Source organism: Rattus norvegicus, chromosome 4, assembly GCF_036323735.1.
Source record: "Rattus norvegicus strain BN/NHsdMcwi chromosome 4, GRCr8, whole genome shotgun sequence".
Lineage (NCBI taxonomy): Eukaryota > Metazoa > Chordata > Mammalia > Rodentia > Muridae > Rattus > Rattus norvegicus.
The window spans coordinates 51,671,138-51,686,236 of NC_086022.1; the positions used below are offsets into that span (position 1 = coordinate 51,671,138).

Consider the following 15,099-nt stretch of genomic DNA (forward strand, 5'->3'; position numbering starts at 1 on the left):
TTGGGGGAATTGTTCTCTGCAAAGTGTGTATGAGAGTGTGTGTGTGAGTGTGTGTGTGTGAGTGTGTGTGTGTGTGTGTGTGTGTGTGTGTGAGTGTGTGTGTGTGTTTTGCATTACTGGGGATTGAATTTCTCTTTTCCCACACTTCTTTAGAAATTATTCCCTTTGTGTCATGTTTTTCTTCTAAGCGGAAGGAAGTTGCAACACAGTTATGTTCTTTGTTAGATGTGGGAGATTTGACTTGTTTTTATCCATTTTTCCTACTATTTTTCAACTGATAGATGGCTGTGGTTTAAAAAGGTTGGATTGTCCTGAGCCTATCTGCAGGAACAGCATAAAACAACGGGAAGTTAATGGGGGATAAAAATAAAAGAGATAATTTTACTTACACAGTTAGGCTTATTTCATAAAGGGAGTTTTGTAAGATCTACAGAGGGAAACAAGGCTCAATATGCAATTGGGCAGACGGTTGAGAACAGAAAATAATTGTTGTTGTTGTGCCTGAAACTATTTAACCCCATGGTTAAATGGGGAGTGAAGAATGGGTGGCGATTCATTTTGAGCAGGTTAGCCTCACTCTGCCCAATGGTTAAGAACACACAGCAAGACCTTTGGGGAGGAAATGCTCATCATAAATGAGCACACAGTGGGGCATTAGGGAACGGCTCAGTGCTGCCCTAGAAGACAAGGCTCCAGGCCAGTAGTCTAAACTCTACGTAAAAGGCATGGTTTAGGGCCCCTAGAAATCATAAATAGAAATCACGTAAACAAAATCTTCTTGATAGAAATGTCACAAAGGATCTAGCTCACACCAAGATGCTGTGGCACATACTCCCGTGCCTTTCCTAAGTGACAGATAGGAGACCCAAAGATGCTCACATGCTGATTATGTCACACCCTCTGCTTCTACTGGAAGCAAAATTTCTCCTAAACCATGGGAGTTAAAACAGTGCGAAACATACAGTTCACAAAGGGCAGCTCCGACCATGGAAAATAATTAAGTTTTCGATTTTAGTAAAGTGTAAAGTTTTAAGTCGCGGAATGAAAATCGACAGAACAGTGGAGGGTTTGGCAGTGGGTGAACGAAGACAGCAGCCGGCGTGTCCATTTCTCTCCAGCAGCATCATTCAGGAGTAAAAACCCTCTAGCATCTGCAGGTGGTGAACGTGGGCAAACTGTGTACCTTCTGTGGGTGCTCGGCAATGAACTGCTACTGCCGACACATGTCCAATTATCACAGCTTCCTAATGGATGTTTAGCTCCACGGCATGCGGCTGATGACTGGGATTCTGTGCTTGAACAGCTCGTCCATTTATTACAGGGAGATGGAGGGAGGGAATACGCTAGGAAAATTGCAGTGAGCAAGTGGTAGTCAACGTGCAAACAACTGCCTAGTCCCATATGACAGTTCACTATGGTGTGTACATCACAGGCGTCAAATCTGGGTGCAGCCCTAATAATTATGGGATGTATGTTTCCATTGCCCGTCCTTCCACACGGTCGTTAAAGAATTAGTTGAGAAGAAAAACATTTATTTTCATGTCTTCATCTGCTTCTCTGCCTTAAAGAATATGCCAGCATTAACACTTTATTATTTACACTTTTGAGCAGATAAATTTGTAGCTGCTGCCCAAATTTTTGTCACTACCTCTTATTCCTTCTCTGTCTTTTATAGCATACGTTTCGAATGATGTTTGTACATTATCTAAATATTACATATGTGCTGATTCACCAGAAGTTTAATGTTCAATAAAATTTAGAGTTCGTGACCTGGGGAGATGACTGGAGTCCTTGCACCCCAAGCATGACAACCAGAGTTCTGATTCCCAGAATTGAAGTAAATGCTAAGTAGGGGTGGTAGTCCCTTGTAATCCCAGCCTTAGAGGCAGGAGCGAAGGAACCCAGAGCAGGCCGGTTATTGAGGTTGAGGGACCCTGCCTCAGTGAATAAAGTAGAAGAACGTTTGTGGATGATTGCAGACATCAGTCTCTATATGAAAGTGCTCGCACCTGCATTGTACGTACAAAGCACGCATATGCAGACACATACACACAGCACACACTTGAGAAAAATGCAAAAAGAGCATAATAAAATAGTGTTATGGCAAGACGTCAACATTTACCTTCCGTATGGTTCTTATAAATGGGAGTCCTAAGGGATGTGTCTCAAAGTCTTGTTGCTTAGGCCTCCCCCCCCCCCCCCAGAGTACTGTCCCTGGGCCAGTATCCTTGTTTGGTTTCATAATGCCTGGAAAACTGAAGACAAGCATGATTCTTAGGAGATTCTGATCAGATAAGACATGCTCTATGCATCCACCCGAATTATCAAAATAAAATAGCCAATATAGGTGCTTAGAGATTTATTGAAGAAACAAAGTTTTGTGAGGCCTCACGAAATGAAAGAGTTATATACTGTGCAAAAAAAAAATCACTGTAAATAGTTTTATCTTATATTGTCTTAGGGCTGGAGATGAAGCTGGGGTAGAATTTTTGCCTAACACATGTGAGACCCTCTGTTTGATCTCTGGTGCCAGAAAAAAAAATATTATCTTAAATCTAAAAAGGGTACTGGCACTAGTTTAAACAATCCAGTCAATAGCTAGATTTCTTACCCATTAATTTAAATTGGCTAAATTTGTGTTGCCTTTTCTAGAGGAGAGAAGAAATTCTTGACCCAGTTCCTCAAACTCCCACAAAGATGTCAAACTGTAAGGGGTTCATTTGAACAGTGTACTGAGATAGTGTCCTGAAAAAGATCAGATATGCCTGTAGTCTCTCTGGTGTTTCTGGCTTCCCTGAAGCTGGGAGGGGCCTTGAGCACATCAGACTAGCTCTGCAGCAGACTTATTCGTCATTGTAGATGCAATCTTCCAGGCCATCAACAAAACTAGCAGGATGTCTGCCTTGTGCAAAATGAAGTTTTCAAGGCTCTTGATAAACTTGGTGTTAAATTGCCAAATCAGTTAACATGCTTGCTACCAATTACATGCGGTGCTGTAAAGGAAAGAATAGGACGGACAGTGGCGGGGAACACTGACAAGGTAGGAACGGCTATCAGAGACTGGCTCGCTGTAGTAGTGTGTCTACAATAAATGAAAACTCGTGAGATAAAGCCTGGAGAAAGAAAAGGCTTGTGTCAGAGCTTAGCTGCTACAGGAAACAGTTTATCACTTTTAAAGAAAAAACCATGAAGACCAGTGTGGTAAGAGTGGTTGAGCAAGGGAGAAGGTAACATGGGAAGAGGACAGAGGGGTAGACCAGGACCGGCTGCTGCATCCTCGGTAAAGCACCATAAGGAATTGAATCTTACCTCCATCTCTTGTGTGCACATGCGTATGGAAGTTGGAGTTCAACCGTGAGTGATATTTCTGTCACTGTCCACCTTGTTGGTTGACACAGAGTCTCTCACTTGTGACCTGAGCTTTCCAAGTAGCTAGCCAGTGAACCCCAGTGAATGTCTGTCTTCTCCCCAGTACTGAGATTAGAAGCACAAGGAAACAAACCAGGTTTTTCCATTCATGGGGCACTTTTCCTACTGAGGCATCCAGTGATTAGTATTTTTTAGTTTCTTGAGTCTAGACAAACATCATGTCTTTAAAGGCATAATGTTTGTCTGGACGTGGGAAAGCTAGAAAACACATATCGATCACGCGATGCCTACAAAAGTTCTTTTGTGTTCTCCACTTTGATTTCCTTGCACCAGAGAGCTTCTCTTCAATGCTATTGTCTCTCAAAATCTGTGAAATGAAACCAGGTGTGAATTATTCTACAACACAGGGGAAGTGGCTGAACTCTGAAACCTGAATGTGCTGGCAATGTTTCATTAAACCTTGATGAAGTCAAATGAGTTCAACCACAAATTAGTTAAGGTCAAAGTCATTTGTGAGGGAAGTACAAGATATCATTGACCCACTGCCAGTCTCAATCTTTTGGGCTTCCTCAAATTACCTGTCCCCCTATTCACTTGTTTCTGCTGCTGTAACAAAATGCCTTGGGCATAATAACCTATAAGCAATAGAGATCTGTTTCTCCATAGATCTGGAAAATCCGAGAATACACAGTCAGTAGAGTCAGTGTCTAGTGGGGGTCTGTAACACAGTCAGCATTTTTCTACCCCAACTTCACAGTGCAAACGGCAGAAAGCATGCATGCCATGGTGGGGAGGGGTGTCACAGAGGGATGAGGATACCTTTTATGCCTCTTTAATAAGGACATTGATGCTGTTCACCCAGATATGGTCATTTTGGCTCAATGAGACTTTGCAAAAAAAGTTCCATTTCTTTTTTTTTTTTTTTTTTGGTTCTTTTTTTTCGGAGCTGGGGACCGAACCCAGGGCCTTGCACTTCCTAGGTAAGCGCTCTACCACTGAGCTAAATCCCCAGCCCCAAAAGTTCCATTTCTTAATGCCAGACAACAAGAAAATTCAGTGTCAACATGGATTTTGGATGGGCAGGAATATTTAAACCCCAGCGGTGTCATAGAACACCTTTGACACAGTGTCTCCAAGAATGACACCCCATGATACCTAAACAATATGGCTGCCTAAAGGGGACCTGAACAATGACAATATCAACAGACATGCTAATATGCTAATATGGAAGGAGGGAAATAGTTAAGGGCTCCGTAAGTCTGGCACCTTGTCTTTTACTTGTCTATGATCAAGAACCAATGAATTTCGTCTTGACATGCTTGAAGTTCTTACTACACTTTTGTGAAGTAAAACCCATGAATGGGCTCTCTCCCAGGAAACTGCCCATTATTGAATTTTTCAAGTATAAAAATACGAAGAAAATAAGGCAATGTCCTATACCTCTGCTTCCCTAACTAACAAAAAGAATTGTGGAGTGTTTCTAGGATGAGAATTTCAAGGTTCTATCCAAGTATTGGTTATGTTTTAAAAATGAGGATTGCTATTTGAAATGCATTGGTGTTTCAAGGGATGCTCTTGAATGGAAACCGAGGTCTTTTTCTGTGGCTCTTAAATGCAAACGAAGCAGCAGCCATGTGCAGCCTGTGCTCACATTGTGCACTCTCGCTCAGTTCCCCAGACCCTGTTGGAGCAGTGAGATGCCTGTGGCTTTCTGGCTGCTGTGGCGAAACAGAACAACTGTCATTTATTCAACTTTGGATGGCTGTTGGTTGCATGCCTCTGTGGTCCCCTTTCGTTGAGTTTTGCATCCAAAACTCTAGGAGGTGTATCAGTTTCAGACCTCAGTCAAAATAAGCGCATTTTTAATTGTCAAGCTCATCACAGAAATTGAGAAAGATGCTATAAAAGAAAAGAAAAGGATTTGTTAGAACAATTCAATTTACACAGTTCCTTGAGCATTATTTCCTTGGCTTAATAACAACATTGAACTATGATTAGTTCTATCATAAATATTTCAGTCAAAATGTCTGCTCTGTCAGGATGACAGCAACAAAAGCTCTTATGGACAATAGGAACTATTACAAGCCAACCTTTACAGATACATTGAAAACGTCTTGAGACACAATCTCATTTTTGGTCTGATAAGAGTCAAAGGCAGGGAGAATGAATGTGTTCAGGGGAAGCTCTTAAGCTTCAATAGGGTGGTCGGTTTTGCAAACAATACCCATCATGCCTGTGGGCCATTTTCTAAATAGGATGGGCACCCTGATGTTATATAGTTTGTCTTCCACTCTCTTTCATCCTCTCTTACAGCAAGCCATCTCCAAGTGTCTACACAAAGGATGACACCCGTGGGTGGTGGGTGATGTACACATTTTCTGGAATCAAGCAAGAAATTCCCTGAGCATAGACCTTAACGCATTCTTTTTTTGTGCACTTCACATAGTCTAATATCGTGGAAAAAATACTTGGTACATTGTGTTCAAATTAGAATGACTACAGTCAGGCTTTGTGGGAGAGAGTAGAGTGGACTAATATTTAGTTAGAAATCAGTGCAAAGGGAGAATAGTAAAGTGGCTACAGGGATGTGAAGGGAAAGTTGTCTCTTTGTTTAGTTCTATGTCTAAATGTAAAACACATACTTTAAAATTGATCGATCAAGTAATCAATCAATCAACAGCTATCCCTAGTGACAAAGAGTGAATATTAGGAAATATAATAATAATAATAATAAATAATAATAAATAATAATAATAAACAGAGCCCACAGGATTTCTGCTCCCCAGTTGAGACACAAAGCCTTTTCCTCAGCCTCTTGACAACTTGTCACCAGTCAATACCACATATTTTCTGGATCTCGATCAAGTCAAAGCATTCTGAAACACCAAAGTACTTTCTAAATCTAGATCAAGTTTCCCTGTGGGGTTAAGATCTGACCAAGAGTATATAGAACTCTTAAGAGGGGTTAATTTGTGTTCTGTTCTGATCTCTTCCATTTATCATCGAATGAGTCGACAGAGGGCTGAGACACACAGAGACATGGAATGTCTGCTTACCCAGAAAAACCTCTGCTGACTCAAGTTTGTGGTTTACATTTTAGCGATCGCCATGGTTAATTTCTATTTGTTATTACAATGCATATGAACAAATGTTCAATAAAGAAATTAAAAGAAAAAAAAAGAACCAGAAGTGAAATGTGAGACCTGTTGGAGTGGCCAACATTTATTAAAGATACCAAACTACACAATGGAAAATGTGAATAGTCTGGATACTTTAGCTGAAAAAACAAACCACGGACAGTCCTCTGATGCCTTGAAGGCCTGTTTGATGGCTGTAATACTTTTTTCTTTCTTTTGTTCTGAGATTCCTATGGAGTCATTTCAATCCATCATGTCAGAGACACATTAATTCAATTTCATTTTTTAATTTCTTTTTCTTGTCAATCGTCTGAAGTTTTCATCTATGACATAGTGTGTTCCATGATCCCAGAGGTTCTAGAAAGGGGCCACAGAGAGAAGAATGGAGACAGAGAGCAGAGGTGAGGCAGAGGACATGGAGAAGCTGTCATTTTCAGATCACCCACTGCTAGCTAGGGGGACTTGATTGCACAGAATTGCCTCACAGAAAACCCATGATGCATTAACTCTAGAGACGAAGACTGTGAGGTGATAGGTGGTCAGTAACGTGTCCAGCACGGATGGTACAGATTTAAATCTCCTTTTAATGTAAGGACTGTTTCTACTGCTACGTATTCCTGTGAAATCAGCAAGAGACACCTCAGAAATAAATCAGATACATTTTACTACGTGTGTGTAATAATTACTAAAGCTTAGCATCTCTTGACCTGCACTAAACACAGATGAATAAGTGATGCCCATGTCGTAAGTAGAAGCCATAAATGTCCTTTGTAGCACTACCTGGATAATGCCGACTTAGAGTAATTTAATTGCCACAGAACAACTATGAATTTCAGTTCTGCAGGCCATTGGAGCACAGCACGTGCTGTATCCACACAACAGCAGCAATACATGGTTCTAATTATGAGCTGACTTGGTTTTGAGTTTTGCTTTTCTGTTAAATCTATTGAGTTTGTCAACAAAGTAGGTCTCAATGCTTATTTGAAAATATATATTATGCTGTGGATAAAAGAAATGAATTTGAAGCAGGTTGTATTTTGGAACTTTCCAATGTCTCCTAAAGGAGAGTTTTCTTGTTTTTAATTTTATAGATCATTATGAGAGAGAGAGAGAGAGAGAGAAAGAGAGAATCTTATGCACCATTTTCATTAGCTTGTCTAGCAAACATTGTTTTTCCCCCTTAGCATTATTACAAGATGCAGAACCAATCCTCTTTCATTGACTAGTTCATTAATTCTTTCAAAATAATAGATACAAAAATAAATGCATTCGGTCCCAGGTCCATTTAGCACACACAATGGAATATCTACAGGTACCTACAAGACTGACACCAGAAATCTTTACAGAGGGTAATAACCTGAGTGTTGAGACACACAAATGATTTTTTAATATTTTCCTTGGTTTCCTCTACATTTTAAGAAAGCGGCGTTTTCCTTGAAGCTCATGAGAGCAGCTTTTAAATAATAATTTAAAAATAATTGCTCTTTTTTCTGGTGACTGGGGGTGTATCAACACACCAATATCACTAATCCAAGGAGAGAGAGAGAGAGAGAGAGAGAGAGAGAGAGAGAGAGAGAGCAGGTGCACAAGACACAGAAGCCACAGGAGGATGTCAAGTGTCTTTCTCTGTTGTTCTTGACCGTACTGCTGTGAGGTATAATCTCTCACTGACCAGGAAGCCAGCCTATTTCTACTAGGCTATAGCTGACAAACTCATGGGCTCTCCCTAACTCTAACCCCACAGTTGGGGGGGGTGGGTATAAACTAGCATAGCTGTACCCAGCTTTTTATGTGAGTGCTGGAGGCTACAACTCTTACTCTTACACAGGAGACACCCTTCCCACTGAGACATCTCCTTATTTGCAACTTGGTTTAAACCGGGCATTTTATACTAACAGAGATGTATATATGATACATAGATGCCGAGACTATGAATATTTACTTAAATTTTAAGGAAATGTTTAAGACCCAATATAGAGGATTCTGGACAGGCTGTCAACCCACCATGATTAAACTCACCGCAACAATATTTCTGCTCATCTCTTCCTAATCATAACCAGTAAAGCAAAAGAATTTTTCCCACATGTCTAAGAAATTAGGACTTCCAGACGAACTGTGAATTTTGCAAATACTATTTAACTTTAAATACAATACATAAATTAAGTTAATGTATTTTGTGTGACTAATAAAATTCTGCTCCCGGCTTATTCCTGGTGCCTTCCTTTCAGAGCCTCAAGCTGGGCTGGTATTTGACTGTGTGTGCGTTCTCATGAGCACACGCTAAACTGGCCTCAGAGAAGCGAGGTTTTCTTGAGTACAGGAAGTCTTCTTGTGTTGCTTGGCAGATTTTCTTGTGTGCGATGAACACATAAAGGGACCATGTGGCTGAGGACACTACTTTCCTAGAAGGCCGGGGGAGGGGAAGGGAGGGAGTGGGTCTGCTGGTTGAGGAGGCCAAAGTAAATCTTGTTGGGAGCCCGGCCTCGCGGTATAGCATGCTTTTGCCAAGCATGTCATTCAGTTTTCAGAAGTAATTTAACTGCTTTGGGCTATGGGGAGCGGAGAGGGATTTTGCTATTGGCTGCTGGAACAGTCTTGGTGAACAGATAGTGAGAGAAGAGAGCCTTGAGCAATCCATTGCTAAAAGCTGAAACTTTAGTCTGCTCAGTTGGCCCTGGTTGTACGCACTCTGTCCCAGGTCACGAGGTTGCTGTGTAGCAAGTGGGCCGGCGCAAGTACCTTCCGGCTGCTGGCGACCAGGAGGCGAAGCCTAATCAGCAGCTTTTGAAAGAGAGCACGATTAATAAACCCCTAAAATGCTTTTCTCTGATTAAAGCAGCAACCGTGTGGCAAAATCTATTAGAGCTTCGTAAGAGAGCATTTTCCTGGAGAGAATAAATTATTAAAGGGCAGGTTTGTGGGTATTGTAGAAAAGGCCGGACAAGTCCTGTCTCCCGGCTGTGAGAATTAAATGGGAGTCTGGGGACATGTTAAATTTAGAGCAGGACATGGTTATAAGACAGCAGGGAAACACTGTGACTGAAGGTCGCCGCTCTCTCCCACCAAATGCACATTGATTTTCAAAGGCCGAGGAGAGATACAGTTTCTAGTACTTTCACATAGACACAGAAGAACACACAGACACACACTCAAGCTGCGTTTGAGATCCTTCTTTCCTTCGTTCCTTCCTTCTTTCTTTCCTTCCTTCTTTCTTTCTTCCCTCTCTATTTCTCCTTTCCTTCCCTCCTACCTTTTTTGCTTTCTTTCTTTATTTTAAAGCTCTTCCTAGGAGTCTTAACTCAGTATAGCAAGGCATCCTTAATGAGCCCAGAGGCATAGATGGTCAACTGCAGAGTTGAAAACTCCCCTCAGGGGGGTTGGGAATTTAGCTCAGTAGTAGATAGCTTGCCTAGCAAGTGCAATGCCCTGGGTTCGGTCCTCAGCTCTGAGGAAAACTCCCCTCAGTCATCTTTATTTCCTAGCCTTGGCTGAACCCATTTGTGTGTGTGTGTGTGTGTGTGTGTGTGTGTGTGTGTGTGTGTGTGTGTGCGCGCGCGCGCGCGCACGTGTGTGCACGTGTGTAACTTTATTGGTGTTTAATTGCATCAGATATAAAGACAAATGCTTGCTTCTCCAGAATTGCAAAGTATCATTCGGCAGCTGGACGGCTAATAGACCTGTGGGTTTCATTTCGTTTTGTTTTTAGTTCTTCCTCGGCTGTGTTTTCCTTTGCATCTAATATAACCTGGGGCTGCTAAGGCAGAACTCCTTAGTTTTAAAGTAGTAACAAATTAATGCGTTGATTCTCATCTTAAAATTTCTCACCATAGACCCCTTTATTGTCTCTCCCATATCATAAATGTTTACTGACCAAGTACAGTGAGTGGAACACTGAGAAGCAGTTTCAGGACTATAGAAATAACAGACAATGCCACCAATGGAACCATCATGACTCCTGTTGAACAATAAAATCACTGTATAGGGTATTTTTAACTGCCCTAGGGAAAGACTAAATGTTTGATGTTATAAGAACTTTATAAAGTGATTTACGGAAACTGATTTAATTTCCCCCACTACGAAGCAGGGAGAGGATAGAGCTAAGATCACCCCACTAGTAATTGGCAAGGCTCGGGTTTAACTCAGGTAGAACTGATCACACACCCGGGCGTATGTGTGGAGGGAGGCCCGGAGCGCTGAGAAAAATGTTGAGAGTTCGCAGACTACGATGACAGCTACTGTGACAAACACAACCTGGGCTCACCTTGGACTCTGTAGAAACTAAATATGTGAGGTGAGAAGGCTGAGCCCAGACACAGTAGCGGGGACCACACAGCCATACCACCTTGTCTTTAGAGTATACAAAGTTGATTATGGGTGAGAAGACTTCACTAGAATATTATACAAAAACCAAATCCCCAAAGGCCAAGCACCACTTTCATCTAAGAACTATGGGAAGTAGTTGACTTTTCAACTGTTCTAACCAGGGCGGCAGGACTGGGGTTTGCTTCTGAGGGTGAAATCAACACTATACCAGCTGAAGCCTCTCTTCTTCAGGACTAGGGACTGAACTCAGGGTCTTAATGCGTGCAAGGAAACCACTCTGCCGACCAAGCTACATCCCCAGTCACCAAATGGCTGACTTGTTTCCAATAGGCGATGACCTGGGAACTGGATTGTCCTGGTTAAATCTAATTACAAAATGTGATCACATGGTGATGAAGCCTGGCGTGAGATCTTTAACATAAAATTATACATAAAAAGCAAAAAAAAAAGTGACTTATAAGGTTTCTATTGCTATGATGAAACCCACGATCTAAGCAACTCGGGGAGGAAAGATTTTATGTGGCTTACACTTCTTTAACATGATTCATTATGGATGGAGATCAGGAGGTCATGGAGGAATGCTGCTTACTGAATTGCTCATTATGGCTCGCTTGCCCTGCTTTCTCACAGAATCCAGGACCAGCATCCCAGGGATGACATCACCGACCATGGGTTGGGCTCTCCCCTATCAATCACTAACTAAGAAAATAACCCAGAGCTAGATCTCATGGAGGCGTTTTCTCAGTTGAGGTTTCCTCCTTTCACATAAGTCTAGCTTGTGTCAAGCCGACATACAATTAGCCAACGCAAATAGTGTCTGAGGATAGAAAGCACTGTATGAAATACATGGTGGTTTCAGCAGGGCGTTTCATGATTGGAAAAAAAGAAAATTGGCTGAGGTTCAGCTCTGTGGTACAGCATACGCCTGGCATGTTTAAGGTCCTAGGTTAGATTCCCAGCTTGTCAAGAATGAGAGAGAATGAGAGAGAGGGGTGTGGGGGAGGGAGGGAGGGATAGGGAGAGAGAGAAAGAGAGAAAGAGAGAGAGAGAGAGAGAGAGATAAAGCAAGCAGAGGACATCCCTAAAACCCAAGCACTTGTGAGATAGAGGGGGGGAGTCAGGATCAGCAGTTCGAAGCCAGTCTTAGGTATATAGTAAGTCCAGCCTGTGCTATAAGAGAACCCATCTCAGTGAAACAAACAGAGCAAAAACAACATTTTAAGTGTAAAGGAAAGAAAAAGCAAAATAGATAAGCATTCCTGGAATCCCAGGACTCAGGAGACTGAGGCTGGAGGAGGACTCCGAATGCCTGGCCACACTGAACTACAGCAAGACCTGTCTCAAATTCAATGGAAAGCAAGCACCTCCCTCAGGCTGGCATCTACTGACTAACGTATCAAAGACTGACTATTGAGCAGCCAGACAAGCCTGCGAGACTTAATCATCTATTGTCCAGCGCCAACTTCTCGATGCTACTCTCAACACTTTCTAAGGTTCTTAAATGCAAGCCCAAGGGTAATAATCCCAACCATTAACTTTCTTGGGTGTGTGAGTTGGATCTGCATGAAAGATGAGTGTATCTGACAAATTCTCCTTGCAACTCTCTCTGGATGGTGGGCACAAGCTGAAGGCATCTGCAGTGTATTTTCCTTGGAGGTGTTCCCTCATTGTCTCCTGATGTATGTGTTAGGAAGCACTGTTCAATCTTGCTCATTTCCGTCTCTCTGCAGCCTTTTAACTTCTATCCAAAGTTCAGAAAACTATGATGTTCCTCATTCATGCTCAAAGTTGTGCCTCGGTCTCCTTCCCTGGTTCTGGTACAGTTAACTACAGTTACCCACCCCACCCCCACCCCCATGTCCATGCCTTGATAATTTATTATTTTTTTCGGAGCTGGGGACCGAACCCAGGGCCTTGCACTTGCTAGGCAAGCGCTCTATCACTGAGCTAAATCCCCAACCCCATACCTTGATAATTTAACAGGTATATGTTGTCGAGATGATTCTCAGGGGTGTGTCACAACTGTCAATCAGATTTTATTTCAAGTTCATTCTCATCAGTAAACAACAACAACAACAACAACAAAAATGAGATCTTTGCCAGCTCTTTCCCAGGATTATGACATGATCCTTCAGAGTTCAGCCCATATGGAAAGTACATTTCTAGGAAACAAAAATAAGTTTGGGATTTTTCACTGTTTCATCTCTTACCCACTGAGGAATAGTGGTATTCTGGATCATAAAAACCCAGTAATGGTCAATGTAGCAAGTGCAGATTAAATGCCAGGGAATAACTCTAGTCAGTGCATACCCAAACACTGCTGCAATGTGCAGGAAGGCCCCGGGAAGGATTGCTCTGAGGCAAGAGCTTCAAGGACTCATGGGTGTTCTTGCTGGCTCCTGAGAAGATGCTAACAAGGGTCTCATAGAATTGCTGTCAGTACGGCATTGGCTCCTGTGATTGATAATAGGGACCCACAGCAGGAGTGGAACAGGTAACACCAAATGCCTTGGAGAAAGACTCAGTCCTATTCCTAATTTAAACCTTGCCAACCAAGTTAATTCAGCCAATAAGTATGCTTTAAATTGGGTATATTTTCTTTTGTGAGTTTTAGGAAAGCTTAAAAATATAAAAATATACAGTTTCTTTCTCATACAGCAGTACTTGATAGTAAAAAGATAATAGGAGCTATATATAATTTTTAAAATCATATATATATATATATATTTTAAATTTATGCATACATGTGTCTACCATGTGTGCTGTGGGTACCACATGGGTACCTGTAGAGGTCAAGTAAATGTATTGGAGCCTTGGAGCTGGAGTTTCAGGTGATGCTCAGCACAGCTTCTGGGAGGTGAATCAAGATCTTCTATAAAACCAGCAAAGGGTCTTAACAACTGAGCCATCTTTCCAGCTCCGGTTGTTAATGTTTTAGTTGCCACATTTTTAAAAAATAAAGAAAGAGGGGTGGTGAGAGGCTCAGGGGATAAAGATGCTTGCAGCCTGATAGCCTCAGTTAAAGTTCCAGAGCCAACATGGTGGAAGGAGAGAATCAATTCCCCAAAGCTGTACCCCACCCTCCACACACAATACAATCCTAAGATTCACATGTGCACGTGCGTATGCACGTGTGCGTGCACATACACACATACACACACATGCACACACATACACATACACACACAAATATATACACACATACACACACACATATAGACACACCCTCTCACATGAAGAGAGAGAGAAAAGAGAAAGTAAATAAATGTAAGTTTTAAAGTTTAGAAAAATAATAAAATAGAAGTTAACTTTAATAACATATGCTTAAACAAGTAAATCTAAGACATGTTATTATAATACACAATCAGTATTAGACTACTAACAAATCTTTCTGCATTACTCCCACATCTGGTGTGTATTTTAACTCACAACAGAGCTCACGGCAAGCAGTTACATTTCAAGTGTTCGGTTCTCACATGTGATGGCTGGCTACCATATTAGACAGCACAATTCTAGGCATTTCGCAGTTTTGCCATTACAAAGGTTCTTCTTAAATGATAATAAAAATAGCATTTTGCAAACATATGATTTTTTTATGATATCACCATCTTAGACAATTACAGTAGTGCTTCCTGGAGCATGGTCAGAAAGACAGTGCTGTTCATCTGTGATATTAAGAAGGATGCCAGAGTGCATAGGATTGGAGAACCCTGGGTTAGCCTCATTTTCTCTGGCTTTCCAGCTGGTGAAAACCTCGAGTGCTCAGGGTTATATGTGCGCACTTTCTATTCATAATTGGTCATGAAATTGTTCCTTCGCAGAGCCTCTCTCAGGACTAGTGTTACTGTGGAAAATGTTGACTTAAAACCAAATTAAGTGATGTAGGAAGCTGGAAATCAAACAAGAGTGAGACAATTTTTCTGAATAGTTATTGTGGTCCTTGTATGCCCTTCAGCTATTTCTCCAGTGTGTCCCTAACAATCTACCTTTGTGCTTGGACTCTGGGTGCTTGGCTGTCGTATTCAGAAGTGCTGAAGTTTCTTGAAAAGAGAGGCAGGACTTAGTTAATGATCTTAACTTATACTAGAACATGGCAGGTGTCTTAGGGTTGTATTGCTGTGAAGAGACACCATGACCATGGCAACTCTTATAAAGGTCAGCAATGAATTGGGGCCGGCTTACACTTTCTGACAATTAGTCCATTAGCATCCTGGTGGGAAGTGTGACAGCACACAGGTAGATGTGGTGCTAGAGGAGCCAAGCGTGCTAC

The 15,099-nt window shown here is 41.7% G+C and overlaps 1 protein-coding gene across 2 annotated transcripts in view; it reads left to right on the forward strand.

The window, feature by feature from the left end:
* Positions 1-15,099, forward strand: part of Cped1 (cadherin-like and PC-esterase domain containing 1) — a 272,944-nt gene that overhangs the window by 188,641 nt on the left and 69,204 nt on the right. The gene's annotated exons all lie outside the window — the stretch shown is intronic.